At 43.5% G+C, this 15,996-nt stretch overlaps 1 protein-coding gene across 1 annotated transcript in view; it reads left to right on the top strand.

The window, feature by feature from the left end:
• TMEM47 (transmembrane protein 47) overlaps positions 1 to 15,996 on the top strand; it is a 260,429-nt gene that overhangs the window by 99,475 nt on the left and 144,958 nt on the right. The window lies entirely within an intron of this gene.

Here is a 15,996-nt window from a genome sequence, read left to right as displayed (position 1 = left end):
GATGCCAGAACAGCAGAACCACCCATAAGTGACTCCATTTTGCAAAATAAACATTTCAATGAATTCATCTAGGGTTTAGTAATCATATTGACACCACAGGTGGGACACAGAAATTTTAGACCATTGGGCAGTGAAGAAAAAATAATTACATATTTACCACCAAAATTTTTTTAGCCCCAAATTCTACATTTTCACAAGGGGAAATTGGCAAAAATGGTCCCAAAATATGTTCTACAATTTCTGATGAATGAAGGCATATCCCATGTGGCTGTACAGTATTGCTTAGGCACACAGCAAAACTCAGGAGGGAAGGAGCTATATTTGCCTCATGTAGCACAAATTGGTATTGCTGAGCGTAGAGTTGAGTGAAACGGGTCAAAAAAATTCAAAAGTCGCCGACTTTTGGCAAAGTCGGGTTTCATGAAACGAAACCCGACCCTAGGATGAGGTCGGCCACGAGGTCGGCGACTTACGCGCCAAAGTCGCGTTTCAAAAGTGTTTTGCGCTCTTTTTCAGCCAATCAGGATCCACGGACACTGTGGGCAACGTGATGACCTAGGCACGGGTCACCACCATCTTTCAGAAGGGCATGCAAGTGATTGGCTTGCTTTGGTGGGCATCACAGGGGGTATAAAAGGGCGTGCACGCCGACCGCCATCTTACTTCTGCCGATCTTAGTATAGGGAGAGGTTGCTGCTGATTCTGTAGGGAGAGCGTTAGGCAGGGAAGAAGACAAAAAAACTGCTTCTGCTGCTAGCGATTTGGCCTGCACAACACACAAGTCACTGTGTGTGCAGTGCAAGGGGAGGCTATATTGTGGTGTATCAGTGGTGTTGGTTGTTGGGCTGCCTTTTAAGGCTTCCTGACACGCTGGCATTGCTGTTTACCCACTGCTCCGCTTTTTTAAAAGCAATCCAATCTCCCTTATCCTCTAGTCACTTTTGTCACAGCTGTGCCATCGAGCCTGTCACATAGCGCTCAGATATCAGTGGGCCTCACACAATCCACAAGTGTCCAGTGTCCAAAAGTGTGCGCAGAGATTCAAAATCTCCATTATCCTCTCGTCACTTTGGTCACAGGCAGCTGTGCCATCGAGCGTGTCACATAGCGCTCAGATATCAGTGGGCCTCACACAATCCACAAGTGTCCAGTGTCCAAAAGTGTGCGCAGAGATTCAAAATCTCCATTATCCTCTCGTCACTTTGGTCACAGGCAGCTGTGCCATCGAGCGTGTCACATAGCGCTCAGATATCAGTGGGCCTCACACAATCCACAAGTGTCCAGTGTCCAAAAGTGTGCGCAGAGATTCAAAATCTCCATTATCCTCTCGTCACTTTGGTAACAGGCAGCTGCGCCATCGAGCGTGTCACATAGCGCTCAGATATCAGTGGGCCTCACACAATCCAAAAGTGTCCACTGTCCACAAGTGTGTGCAGAAATTCTAAATCTCCCCTGTCCTATAGACACCTTGTACCTTGTTTTACATTACTATATAGTTTGTTGGATTTTGTCTACATTTCTACCAAAAATGAGGAAGGCTGGTGGAAGAGGCCGTGGAATTGGGCGGGGGTTGGCAGCTGGTAATGATGGTGTTGGTGGTGGATCTGATGGTAGTGGCAAGAGCAAAATAGGACCGAATGCAGGAGGTGCTGACCCTGCGTCATCGTCTGGCTACATAAGGCCTCGAACGCTTAGTTTTCTAGGAGTTGGCAAACCGCTTTTAAAGGCAGAGCATCAGGAAAAAGTTTTGTCTTACATTGCTGACTCAGCCTCCAGCTCTATCGCCTCCTCTTCTTCAGTTGTAAAAAGTAAAAGCACTGAGTCGTCATTGGAGGCTCATGTTCATGAACCACACCTTTCCTTGTGTCCTTCACCCCAACCAAGATTGAAGGATGACGCAGGCCATACTACTGATTACTCCATGGAGCTGTTTTCACATACCATGCCTGGATTATCAAGTGAAATGGTGAATTACCCAGGCCAAGATGAATCTGACATGGAGTGCACTGATGCACAGCCGCTGATGGATGATTCTGCTGGTACATTCACTCAGAGCACTACATTGTCCTCGCAGTGTACAGAGCCAGATTTTGACCCTGATGAGACTCAGGTGCCCCTTCCCGCACACTATACCACCATACACGGTGACACAGAGAAAGGTGCACATGACATAGAAGAGGAGGTGATGGATGACCCAGTTGTTGACCCAGATTGGCATCCATTGGGGGAAGAGGGTGCTGCTTCCAATAGCTCAGATGAGGAGCATCCACAGCAGACATCGACATCGCAACAGCTGTTATCTGGCAGGCCCGGAGCACTCGAAAGACAGGTTCCAAACATCAAAAGAGTTGCTGGACAGCTTGTCCAGAGGGTCAAAAGATCACAGCATGCTAGGCCGCAAAATGTCTGCCAAAGTAGGAAGAGTGCAGTGTGGCACTTTTTTGAACAAAATCCTCATGATCAGGCCAAGGTTATCTGTAAGAAGTGCGCAAAGACCTTTAGCCGAGGGAAAAATCTGAAAAATTTGAATACCAGTTGCATGCTTAGACATTTAACCAGCATGCACTTGCAAGCGTGGACACAACACCAAACCTCAAGTGCCACATGTGCAACTGATCACAACGAAGGTAGTCAGCAACGCTGCATTGTTTCCCCCACTGTAAGCCCACCGGTTAGCACAGCAGCCAATGTTGAGGTGTCGTTGCAAGACCACAGCAGTCAGGGAATCCCACTGTTATATCAACGAAAGACTGATTCTAGGCCATCAGAAAGAACACCAACTCCATCACCATCATCAACCCTCTCTCAGTCCGCCCTGTCCACCGCTACTTCCACCATATGCAGCTCTCAAGTCCAGCTCACCCTCCCAGACACTATGAGTAGGTCAAGAAAGTACTCAGTCTCTCATCCGCGTACACTGGGTTTGAACGCCCACATTGCCAAACTAATCTCGTTTGAGATGATGCCCTTTCGGTTGGTGGAAAGCACAGCTTTCCGCGAACTCATGGCCTATGCAGTACCACGCTATGACCTACCCAGTCGCCACTTCTTCTCTCGCAAAGCCATCCCAGCCCTCCACCATCATGTGAAAGACCGCATTGTCCATTCACTCAAGCAGTCAGTGAGCGGAAAGGTGCACCTCACAACTGATGCATGGTCCAGTCGGCATGGCCAGGGCCGTTACGTGTCCATCACTGCGCACTGGGTTAATGTGGTGGATGCAGGGTCCACAGGGGACAGCGGTGGTGGGACAGTGCTGCCTAGCCCACGGTATAGGAAACAGTTGGCTGTAGGCGTTCGACCCTCCTCCTCCTCCTCCTCCAGAAGCGAAAGCTCGTCCACAGAGCGCAGGCGTACGAGCACTCCATCTGCAGCTGCCACTGTTGCACACGATGTGTCCCCCTATCGAGCAGCTAGTGGAAAGCGTCAGCAGGCTGTGTTGCAGATGATGTGTTTGGGCGACAGACACACCGCCGAGGTGCTGGCCGAGTACTTGAAGCGACAAACTGAGTCATGGCTGGGCAGTGTACAACTTGAGGCAGGCAAGGTAGTTAGTGATAACGGCCGTAATTTTGTGGCAGCCATAGCCCTTTCAAAACTCAGCCACATACCTTGCTTGGCTCACACCTTGAACCTGGTGGTGCAGTGCTTCCTCAAAAATTATCCGGAGTTAACAGCCCTGCTCCAGAAGGTGCGAAGACTGTGCGCGCACATCCGCCGGTCGCCTGTACACTCCGTTCGTATGCAGAAGCTGCAGCGATTGCTCCACCTTCTCAACCACCGCCTCATTATCGACATTGCAACAAGGTGGAACTCCACCCTGCACATGGTGGAGCGGCTGTGCGAGCAGAGGCAGGCCATAATGCATTTGTGGGAGGATACACGGCCAGGCACTTTGAGAGCAGACATGGAGTTGACAGGCGTGCAGTGGTCGAAGCTGAAAGACCTTTGTAAAGTCCTTCAGTGTTTTGAGGAATGCACATGGCTGGTAAGCGCAGACGACGCCATCCTAAGCATGAGCATCCCACTTATGCGTCTGCTCATGCAAACTTTGACGCACCTTAAGGAGCAGGCGTCTGCAGCCAATGTTGATGAGGAGGAAGAGGAGGAGGAAATCCTTGATTACATTCATCCATTGTCTGCTCAGGGACCTCTCCTGGACGAGGTGGAGGAAGAAGAGGAGGAGGAGGAGGATGATGGGGATGATTACTTAGGGGAGGAGGATGCATCTCGTGGGGCAAGTGAAAATGTTGGCGTGGCAAGGTCTGGTACAGGGTTTGTGCGTGACTGGAGGGATGTGGATTTTCCAGAAAGTGCTCCTCCACCCAGCACTCGCAGTGCATCATTGACACCGGGAACATTGGCCCACATGTCAGATTATGCCTTGCGGATCCTAAAAAGGGACCCCCGCATTGCCAAAATGATGAACGATGACGACTACTGGTTGGCCAGCATCCTGGATCCACGCTATAAAGGCAAATTACAAAACATCATGCCACAGGAGAACCTTGACCTAATATTGGCTAATAAACAAGCAACTCTGGTAAATCGGTTGCTTGAGGCATTCCCAGCACACAGCAGCGGTGATGGTTCTCACACGAGCCGTACGGGCCGGGGGCAGCTTGGCAGAGGTGTTCGTGGTGCACACAGCAGAAGTGGCGTTGGAGACAGGGGTTTCATGACAATGTTGTGGACTGATTTTTCAAATACCGCTCACACAACTGGTAATACTGCATCGATGGAAAGTGACAGGAGACAGCAGTTGTCAACTATGGTTACAAACTACTTTTCCTCCCATATCGATGTTCTCCCACACAGGTCATTCCCCTTTGACTATTGGGCCGCTAAACTGGACACCTGGCCTGAATTGGCCCAATATGCCTTACAGGAGCTCGCTTGCCCAGCTGCAAGTGTGCTATCGGAAAGAGTCTTCAGTGCAGCTGGATCAATCCTGACAGAAAAAAGGACCCGTCTGTCAACCCAAAATGTGGATGATCTAACCTTCATTAAAATGAACCACGCATGGGTTTCCAAGGATTTTGTCCCACCTTCCCCTGATGACACATAGGGTGACAGAAAAATGGCTTGCTTTGGTCCACCTCTTCCTGGTACTTCACCTATTTCGCCTTTTGCATCAGCTGAATGTCCAACATCAACATATGCCACTTTCTAAAACTCCCTAACTGTGCTGCCTCCCCCCCATGGCCGGGGTCACCACCTACCGCACGACACCGTGCGAGTGCCGTTGCCCTGGACAGGTGGGTAGGCCGACTCTTGGGCGCGGGCACTGGCACAGGGTCCCTCATAGTGCAATCAAGTGTCTCTGACGGTGGTGGTGCACACCCGCCGTCAGACACACCGCTGTACTATGAGGGGCCCAGTGCCAGTACCGACGCCCACGAGTGGGCCCCCCTTGCTTGGGCAGGGCCCCAGCATTTGCAATCTTTACCTCTCCCTGCTCCTCCGCTGTGTAATCTGGGCCGTCAAATCCATACTGTGCCTGACACCGTCTGAGCCTGCCTCCTGAGACATATATTTTGAATGTGTACGCTATCCATACATGTTATCCGGGGATACGGTACCCTTTCTAACCTTTGTGCAATCACGTGCAATCCATACTGGGCCTAACACCGTCTGAGCCTGCCTCCTGAGACATATATTTTGAATGTGTACGCTATCCATACATGTTATCCGGGGATACGGTACCCTTTCTAACCTTTGTGCAATCACGTGCAATCCATACTGGGCCTAACACCGTCTGAGCCTGCCTCCTGAGACATATATTTTGAATGTGTACGCTATCCATACATGTTATCCGGGGATATGGTACCCTTTCTAACCTTTGTGCAATCCATACTGGGCCTAACACCGTCTGAGCCTGCCTCCTGAGACATATATTTTGAATGTGTACGCTATCCATACATGTTATCCGGGGATACGGTACCCTTTCTAACCTTTGTGCAATCACGTGCAATCCATACTGGGCCTGACACCGTCTGAGCCTGCCTCCTGAGACATATATTTTGAATGTGTACGCTATCCATACATGTTATCCGGGGATACGGTACCCTTTCTAACCTTTGTGCAATCACGTGCAATCCATACTGGGCCTGACACTGTCTGAGCCTGCCTCCTGAGACATATATTTTGAATGTGTACGCTATCCATACATGTTATCCGGGGATACGGTACCCTTTCTAACCTTTGTGCAATCACGTGCAATCCATACTGGGCCTGACACCGTCTGAGCCTGCCTCCTGAGACATATATTTTGAATGTGTACGCTATCCATACATGTTATCCGGGGATACGGTACCCTTTCTAACCTTTGTGCAATCACGTGCAATCCATACTGGGCCTAACACCGTCTGAGCCTGCCTCCTGAGACATATATTTTGAATGTGTACGCTATCCATACATGTTATCCGGGGATACGGTACCCTTTCTAACCTTTGTGCAATCACGTGCAATCCATACTGGGCCTAACACTGTCTGAGCCTGCCTCCTGAGACATATATTTTGAATGTGTACGCTATCCATACATGTTATCCGGGGATACGGTACCCTTTCTAACCTTTGTGCAATCACGTGCAATCCATACTGTGCCTGACACCGTCTGAGCCTGCCTCCTGAGACATATATTTTGAATGTGTACGCTATCCATACATGTTATCCAGGGATACGGTACCCTTTCTAACCTTTGTGCAATCACGTGCAATCCATACTGGGCCTGACACCGTCTGAGCCTGCCTCCTGAGACATATATTTTGAATGTGTACGCTATCCATATATGTTATCCAGGGATACGGTACCCTTTCTAACCTTTGTGCAATCACGTGCAATCCATACTGGGCCTAACACCGTCTGAGCCTGCCTCCTGAGACATATATTTTGAATGTGTATGCTATCCATACATGTTATCCGGGGATACGGTACCCTTTCTAACCTTTGTGCAATCACGTGCAATCCATACTGGGCCTGACACCGTCTGAGCCTGCCTCCTGAGACATATATTTTGAATGTGTACGCTATCCATACATGTTATCCGGGGATACGGTACCCTTTCTAACCTTTGTGCAATCACGTGCAATCCATACTGGGCCTAACACCGTCTGAGCCTGCCTCCTGAGACATATATTTTGAATGTGTACGCTATCCATACATGTTATCCGGGGATACGGTACCCTTTCTAACCTTTGTGCAATCACGTGCAATCCATACTGTGCCTGACACCGTCTGAGCCTGCCTCCTGAGACATATATTTTGAATGTGTACGCTATCCATACATGTTTTCCAGGGATACGGTACCCTTTCTAACCTTTGTGCAATCACGTGCAATCCATACTGGGCCTGACACCGTCTGAGCCTGCCTCCTGAGACATATATTTTGAATGTGTACGCTATCCATACATGTTATCCAGGGATACGGTACCCTTTCTAACCTTTGTGCAATCACGTGCAATCCATACTGGGCCTAACACCGTCTGAGCCTGCCTCCTGAGACATATATTTTGAATATGTACGCTATCCATACATGTTATCCAGGGATACGGTACCCTTTCTAACCTTTGTGCAATCATGTGCAATCCATACTGGGCGTGAGAACGGCTGGCGAGCTGTTAAGCAAGCTACAGCACCTGTCCAGACAAGTACAGGGATTCCCTAGCGAGGAGACTTATTTGATTGTTTTCAATGTTGGGACAGCAATTTTTGGGGAGCACTATACTCTGGAGAATGATAGATGGGGCCCACCATACACTGGAACATTCCAAAGGTGGACATCAGACACTGGAGCAGCATTTACAGGGCCCATTATTCACTAGAGCATTAGAAATGGGGCCCATTATGTTTGGAGCATTATTTGGGCCCATAAGACAGTGGAACTTCATCCATGGAGACCAACATATACTGTAGCATTATGTGGAGCTCATCATATACTGTTTCAAACATTATATGGGACCAATGATTCTGTATGGAGAAATAGATGGGCCTCGTCATGAGATGTAAAATGTGAGGTATTTTTCATTGTACTATACCGCTATTTATCTGCCGTATCGGAGCATGATGAGTTGTGGTATGTGTTAAAGGGGCGCTCTTTCGCCCAGGGCACATGAAAACCTGCAGCCAGCCCTCCCCCCCACAACTTTAGCCAAATAACCCCCATTTTTCAGTGCGTAACTTGTATTATGAAGTTAATTAAGGTTGACAAGCTTAAGTAGGAAGAATTGATGCTTTTGGCATTCAAATGGGCACTGTAGGTGTGTTTCCTGTCCTCCTCTCACTGCCGACTTTTATTCCCCATTGACTTACATTGGGTTTCGTGTTTCGGGACGACCCCGACTTTTCCCTATAATCGGACGATCTTGCTCGACCCGACTTTTGGAAAAGTCGGGTTTCACGAAACGAAACGCGACCCTAAAAAACCAAAAGTCGCTCAACTCTAGCTGAGCGAAAATTGCAAACTGCCATTGTAGTGCCAAGTACATTGTAGTCTCTAGTATGTTGTAGACCCCAGTACATTGTAGTGACGACTAACTTGTAGTGACCAAATCTTTCTTCTGGAGACATGCACCTGTAAATTAGTTGGGCTGTCATCGCTACAAAAGTACCAAATGTGGATGATAAATGTGGTTTAGGCACACTGTGGGGCCATTAGGGATGGGATATTTAGATTGCAGAGCACAGAATTTTCTGAATTTCTTTAGGGAAGCGAGGAGCCATTTCACCATTCCAGAGCTTTGTACTACCAATAAAATGGAAGCGCACTATTTTTCCAATAACAAATTATGGACCTGAGAGGGGACTTGCTTTTTTTGTGAATTGATTTGAAGCTCTTTTTGCAAACATTTTACATAACATTTGGGATCACATTTATCCACCTTTCTTCGATAAGCACTTTGGGGTTTCTGTCTAAATCTCCAAGTGACATGATTCAAATGGAACCCTGAAGGGATCCATTCACTTTAATGAGGCAGCAGTTTCCTCAGATGCTGTCTGTCCTTTTCAGAAGTGCACAAAACCATCGGACACTGACGGACCATATGCCACAAGGTGTCCACAGTGTCTCCATCTCCCTCATTATAGGGAATTTCCATCTGGAGGTTCGGTCTGAATCACGCATTTCAGAGATTTACATGGGAACCCTGGTGTAAGCGCTCAGCGCAGAGCCCAGGTTAAATGTGAGCCAAGCTTTACTGTGGTCTTTGGGAGTCATAATGAACAAATCAACAGCAAATGAAGACTTTTTTTAATTTTTACACCGTGTCTTGTGTGGTATAAGTGATAAGACGACTTTATTCTTTGAGATGGTGCGATACCAGTTATATATTGGGTTTTCATGTTTGGCTGCTGTCACACACTAAAAATGATTTTTATTGCATAAACAAGTTTTTGCTTCGCCATATATTGAGAGCTATATTTTTTCATAATTCTGCTTTACAGAGTCATGTGAGGGCTTGCTTTTTGTTGGACGAGTTGTCGTTTTTTCTGGTAGCATTTTGTGCACATGACATTTTTTAATCACTTTCTACTGTATTCTGGTTTTTGAGAGGCTAAATGAATACAAACCAGCAATTCAGGAATTGGTGGTTTTTTTTACTATTTTATGTCATTCCACACTTGGTTTGGTTTTTGCGGGACAAGATGACATTTTCAGCAATGCCGTTTTTATTTACATTCATGTTTTTGATTACAATTTGTTCCACTTTTTGTTCAGCAGTATGGTAATAAAGCACTGTGTGTTTCCTTGTTTTTTTTCTTTTTACATTGTTCAATGTAGGGCTTAACTAGTGGGACAGTTTTGTAAGTTGGGTTGTTCTGGATGCAGCGATACCAAGTGTGTACTTTTATTGTTTTTTCCAAAAATATTTACTTATGGGTACAATATATACTGTATATACACAGGTGGTCAAAATTGTTGGTACCCCTCATTTAATGACAGAAAAACCCACAATGGTCACAGAAATAACTTGAATCTGACAAAAGTAATAATGAATCAAAAAACTATGAAAATGAACAAATGAAAGTCAGACATTGCTTTTCAATCATGCTTCCAAAGAAGTAAAAAAAAAATAAAACTCATGAAATAGGCCTGGATAGAAATGATGGTACCCTTACCTTAATATTTTGTTGTACAATCTTTTAAGGTAATCTCTGCAATCAAACAATTCCTGTAACTGTCAATGAGACTTCTGCACCTCTCAACAGGTATTTTGGCCCACTCCTCAAGAGCAAACTGCTCCAGTTGTCTCGTGTTTGAAGGTTGCTTTTTCCAGTTGGCATATTTCAGCTCTTTCCAAAGATGCTTGAAAAAATAAAACTCATGAAATAGGCCTGGACAGAAATAACGGTACCCTTAACTGAATATTTTGCTGCACAACCTTTACCGTATATACTTAGGCATAAGCTGAGTTTTTCAGCACTTTTTTGTGCTGAAAATGCCCCCCTCGTCTTCTACATGAATCAATTGTCCAGAAAGCTGGCAGGGGAGGGGGTAGGGCGGAGCAGCGGGTCACAGGAGGCAGGAGCAGGCGGCTGTAACTGTGCCCGCTGCTAAAGAGAAATTAATAATCATCTCTCTTATAGCAGCACACAGTGACAGCTGCCGGCTACCAGAAGACAGAAGAACTGTGGCACAACCGAGTAGGTGCTCAGGTAGGGTCCCAAACCAATGAATATACAGTATAATAAACTTGGCACTCAACTTAAGTATCTTGGATGCAAAAAGAATTTAATTCAGTCAGAAGTAGTACAATCCAAACGTTTTGGTCATAAAATGTCCTTCTTAAGTGTACTAATGCATAGCAGAACAGGGACCGGGGAGCCATGCATATAATGACTGGGAATGGGGAGTATTGCATACAATGACAGGGACTGGGGATCCATGCACTCAATGACAGGAACCGGGGAGCCATGCATACCAGGACAGGGGCAGGGGAGTCATGCATACCAGGGCAGGGATGAGTGGACTATGCATACCCACTTATACTCAAGACAATAAGCTTACCCAGTTTTCCGTGGCAAAATTAGGTGCCTCGGCTTACACTAAAGTATATAGGGTAGTCTGTCGCAGCTTACCACTAACACCTATAAACTTCAATGTATACCATTCTCTAAACATTCCTTAAATTGAAGTTTAAGAGCAACACCAGTGCTACTTCCAGTACTTGTAAAATCAGCCAATTAATAGTTGCAGACAACAGATTTTTACCACCCTGAAATGTGTGTTTGTAGGAATCGATAGTATAACAAAACAGCATTTACGGTTAGTGTCCTTGAATGTTGTCCAGTAAATTGATTTAACTTTTAGGACATTGACATTTGATTACAAGATGCTTTAAACAGGTTTCTTTATGATCTATGAAGCAAAGAAGCTAAGAACAATTCAATTTATATTTTAGTAACACAAACACACAAACAAACATGCAAACACACATTCATTCAGACTATATTTTCCACTGTATTTGACCATGAAATGGAAGAAAACTTAGATTGGAGAAAATACAAAATGGGTTTAAAACATTAAATTTATCAAAATGGTGGTCTTGGTTCATGAATTTTGCACAAAGTAAAAAATTGTGGAGTTTTTTGCCTTTATGTTTGCATCTTTTTAGAGAAAATAGCGCATATTTTGCTTAATTTCATAAAAATCACCCAGAAACATCTGCTGCATGTAACATCACTCTAAGGCCTCCTTCACACATCCTGGTGATTCCTGTACAGGGAAAACAGTATCAGTGGGATCCATGGTCCATGTTCATGTGCCATCCATGTTGCCTTGTGCTACGTCCATGTGTCTGTATCTCTGTGTCTGTGTGTGGCATCCGTGTGTCCATGAGCAACGGTCATCCAATTAAAGGAATTGTGTGCTTTTTTTGCTTTACTTTAAATTATTGAATAAATAAATACATTTATATTAAAAAAATGGCCTGGATTTGTGCAATTTTTTTAACACTAGCAGAAGGAAAGCTATGGTTCCCACAGGCAGCTCATTGTGAGTGGTCCGATGAACTGCATTGATCTCAATGTGATCACCGCCATTGATGACAGCATCCTTCATAATCCGGCACCTGGAAATAGGGCAAACTGTACGGCTTTTCCCAGATGCCGCAGCATGTCACACTGATAATACAGGGGTGTCATCAGTGTGTACGTGTGCGGCATGTATTTCATCTGTGGTGCTGGTAAAAAATTGCCATGTCTGCAGGTTTTTCACATTGATGCGAGGTCCGTGTGAAAAAACCTAACATGCACACCACCATTAAATATAATGGGTGTCCGTATTTGCAGTCCTTAAAAAATGGACCACATACAGATATGAAAAACAAATGTGTGAAGGGGGCTTACGGAGGGACTGGATTACATTTCTGACAAATTTTACAACTATTTTAAAAAGTGAAGCTAAATTAAAAAAAGCAAATTAAAAAAGATGCAAATAGAAATTTGAATTTGGCACAAAACACAAAAGAATGTAAAAAAATAAAAGGCAAATGCAATAATGTATTGGACCTTAGTTTACCAATTTATACTCCTAATACTCGTTATACTCCTAATAAACATTGAGGCTATGAGTACACCATGCTTAGTAAAGGAAAATAATTATTGTAAAAAGAAAAAAGAAGCTATACTGGAAAAGGGCACATCCCAGAAAATAAAATCATTTCCTTTGAAATTCATATAAGAAATACCTTCTGTACAAAAAATATCAATTGCATGCAAATTAAAACCAATTAAAACCTGCACAGAACAATTCACCCAGAAAAGAAAACAGTCTAGGCTCAAATAATGTATACTCAAATCTCTTACAAAAAAAACCCTGTGACCACAAAAAGTACAATAAATAGGAAAAATAATAATGTGTATCTAAGAAATAACACATAAAAGGTACCAATAATGAAAATCTATAAATTAAATAACTACCAGTCCAGAGGAATGAAGTAAATGATAAGGTGATTAGAAAAGTCCTTATGAGGGGCAGGAAAATTGACACATGTATCTCAAGTTTCTGCTTCCTCAGGAGGTGGAGTTAATATAGATGTGTCGGCGGTTTATATCTTTTAGTTGTCAGTTTTTCATGGCTATCATGAGGTCATCAAAAGTTTTTTAATCAATTTTTCTAATGCAATACGAAGATTCCATTATTACTTTAATAATGTACCACTCTTTTTCTCTATATCGGGCTCTTAGTTCACAAACTTTATAACCCTCATTAACATGGATGTCTTGCAGAATACTAATAGGATATATATTTTTTTTCTAACTTAAATGCCCGCATTTGGGCTAAAAATCATTTTATGGATTTTGGCTTCATTAAAAATTTAGCATTGTTTGCCACCTACAGCCTCTGTATTACACTGTCTTTTGCTGGCTGCGGAATCAGGTAATGGGGTCGGCCACTTTATCTTTATTCTAACAGATGTGTTGAGAACATGATTTTGTGGCATTTACTATTTTATAGGTATTACAGGTTCTTATCCTGCTCTTATTAGTGGAGCTTTCCTTACAGACTGCACAGCTCTCCAGTCCATACAATGGCTGTTTTTCAAGTGCACATTGCATTTGTAGCTCTGCTGCCCTCTGTGACACTGAGTCACTTCACACGGCCAAACCGTGAGTCAGGATAGTCAATGAGTCAAAGATCAGAAGCCAAGAGGGTACGTCATAAACAGAGAGATGAGACAAAGATGTAGTCAGGTAATGTTCCCAGGTCAGAATACCAGAATTCACAAGATAGTGGATCAGAGCAGAAAGTTTTAAATGAATGGTCAGAATTAGGTCCAAGGTCAGGCAATGAAAGATCCACAAACAGAACAAAAAGCACAGAGGAATAAACCACACAGTAGATAAATGTACATCTGGCAGAGATCTGAGAGAAACAGCCCAGTTAAGTAGCCTGGCAATCACCTGGGACAATGAACAACTGAAGACAGCCAGGGCCTCCCAGTCTCCAACTAGATGGCTGAGCTGTCAGGCAACACACTGACAGCTCAGCACACCCCATCACCAGAGTGGATGACTGAACTGTCAATTAAAGTACTGACAGCTTTGGCACACCCCTGTACCAAATTGCAGTTTTGAACTGTCAGTAACTGCATCCCAGACCACTTAAGGGTGAAACTAGTGCCAGTTCGATACTTTCTTATACCTATAGTTTTTTTGTTGATAAAGTACAGTATTTTTTTTTATATATTTTTTAAATGTGATTTGTAAATATTGTCTTTAAACATGATTGGTTTCCTTTCTGTTGTGGTTTATGTCTTAACTATATCTTTTCATTTTTATAGCAATATTAGTCTTTTTACAATGTTAACTATCTGTTCACGCCTAGGTAGGCGGTTCCCCTTTTTTAAGTGTTGATGTTTTCTCCTCACTATTTAAACTCCTTTTCCTTGTTATACTGATTGTGCTATGTAGTTTTTTTAAAAAAAAGAGCTTGGTGAGAGCATGAAACACGTCAAAATAAAAACTACAATACTGGTATTCCACTCTGGAACTGCTTCCTTTATACAACAGCATGTCTACTCTGTAAACGTCAATCTCCTTTTTTTATTACCTGATTTTTCTTACTTTACTGATCACTGTTGTGTCAACTGATGCTGCCATTTCTTTAGCGCTGCATGTTCACACGATTTCTCATCACCTGCGATGTTAATGGGTGCGACGAATACGCAGATCAATGCCTTGGTTCTAGCAACATTACAAGGACCTTACTGCACATCCTCTGCCCCATACACTGATGGCACTTGATATTCCAGTGGAGACAGGTCACTGAAGCAAGAGTGATCTGCCAGATACAAGAGGCACGAGGGAAAAGAAAGGCAGGAGAGCTGCGAGTGTATTGTTCCACCTCAATGTAGTTTTGGCTAATTTATATGCAATTTTAACAGTGTATTTTGAGAGAAATGGCAAAACAAATTTCTACAGCTAAGTTATGGATTTGATCTCAATAAAAGTGCCTCCATGTACAGTACATACAATTAGTTTGAGGTACAAAATACAAAAAACAGCATGACAGGTTACCTTCATGTCACGTTTTCTCCAAAGAAAAGCCTATTTGATTTTCCTGTGTGATCCAAAAGAATTTAATAAACAGTAACATTTTAGCTCATTTCTGTAGTTTGTTTTATGATAGAAGGGATTTTTTTTTATCTCCGCCTATCACGATCTATTAATACATACTAATTGTTTATTCTTTTCTTTTGTGGTTATTTTACATTCATCGAATGATATTTTTTTACACATCTATTTGTGTAATTCTAATCAGTATGTTTTATGCTAATGCCTGAAATTTTTTTTATTTTCTTTATAGTGCACTTGTGAATTCTAATTAGTATCTGTTCATATTTTGCGGTTGCGATTCGATGTATGATTTATCCTTTATGTATTTTTGAAATTCAAAATAGAGCCTTCTTTCCATCATATGTTTTACTTTTTACAAATTAATGTTGGTGGCATGTGATAAATGTAATCATCTGGCTGCACTTCGGTTTGTTATTCATATTAGTGATGAACAGATATTTTGAAATTCAAATTTGCTGACTTTTCCCGTATCTAGAGTACCTAGAATTGCCTGAAAATATGTGTTTAACACTCAGCGTTTCCTTTGGACTCTATTGATCTTGCTTTGAGCTCTATAAGGCAAACAATCCTTTATACTGTCCAAGTGACCTCAACTTGGGCTAAGGAAAAGTGGATGGTAAGCGATAGTAACCAACACCTTTTTACCACATGTAGCAGTTTCAGGCATCGTAAGCTACTTATATTGTATGGAAGGTCCACAAATTATCCCTATTTGGTTTGGGGGCTAATGCATGCCTTGCTCCTGTTCATTACACACACGTGGTGCAAGCAGAAGAATACATGACATTTTCATACAGTTGGGTGCAGTACTGATCCCTGTTTGGGAAGGGTCAATAGCTTAGTAATTTACTAAGCAAAAAAGCAATACTTTGTTACAAGCCATCGAAAAAGTATCCCTTCAATCACAACCTGGCTTCT

The sequence above is a fragment of the Dendrobates tinctorius genome, unplaced genomic scaffold (assembly GCF_039654945.1).
Source record: "Dendrobates tinctorius isolate UK_male_01 unplaced genomic scaffold, ASM3965494v1 ptg000166l, whole genome shotgun sequence".
Lineage (NCBI taxonomy): Eukaryota > Metazoa > Chordata > Amphibia > Anura > Dendrobatidae > Dendrobates > Dendrobates tinctorius.
Note: the sequence above shows the minus strand (reverse complement) of the source record. Positions and strands in the feature narration are given on the sequence as shown.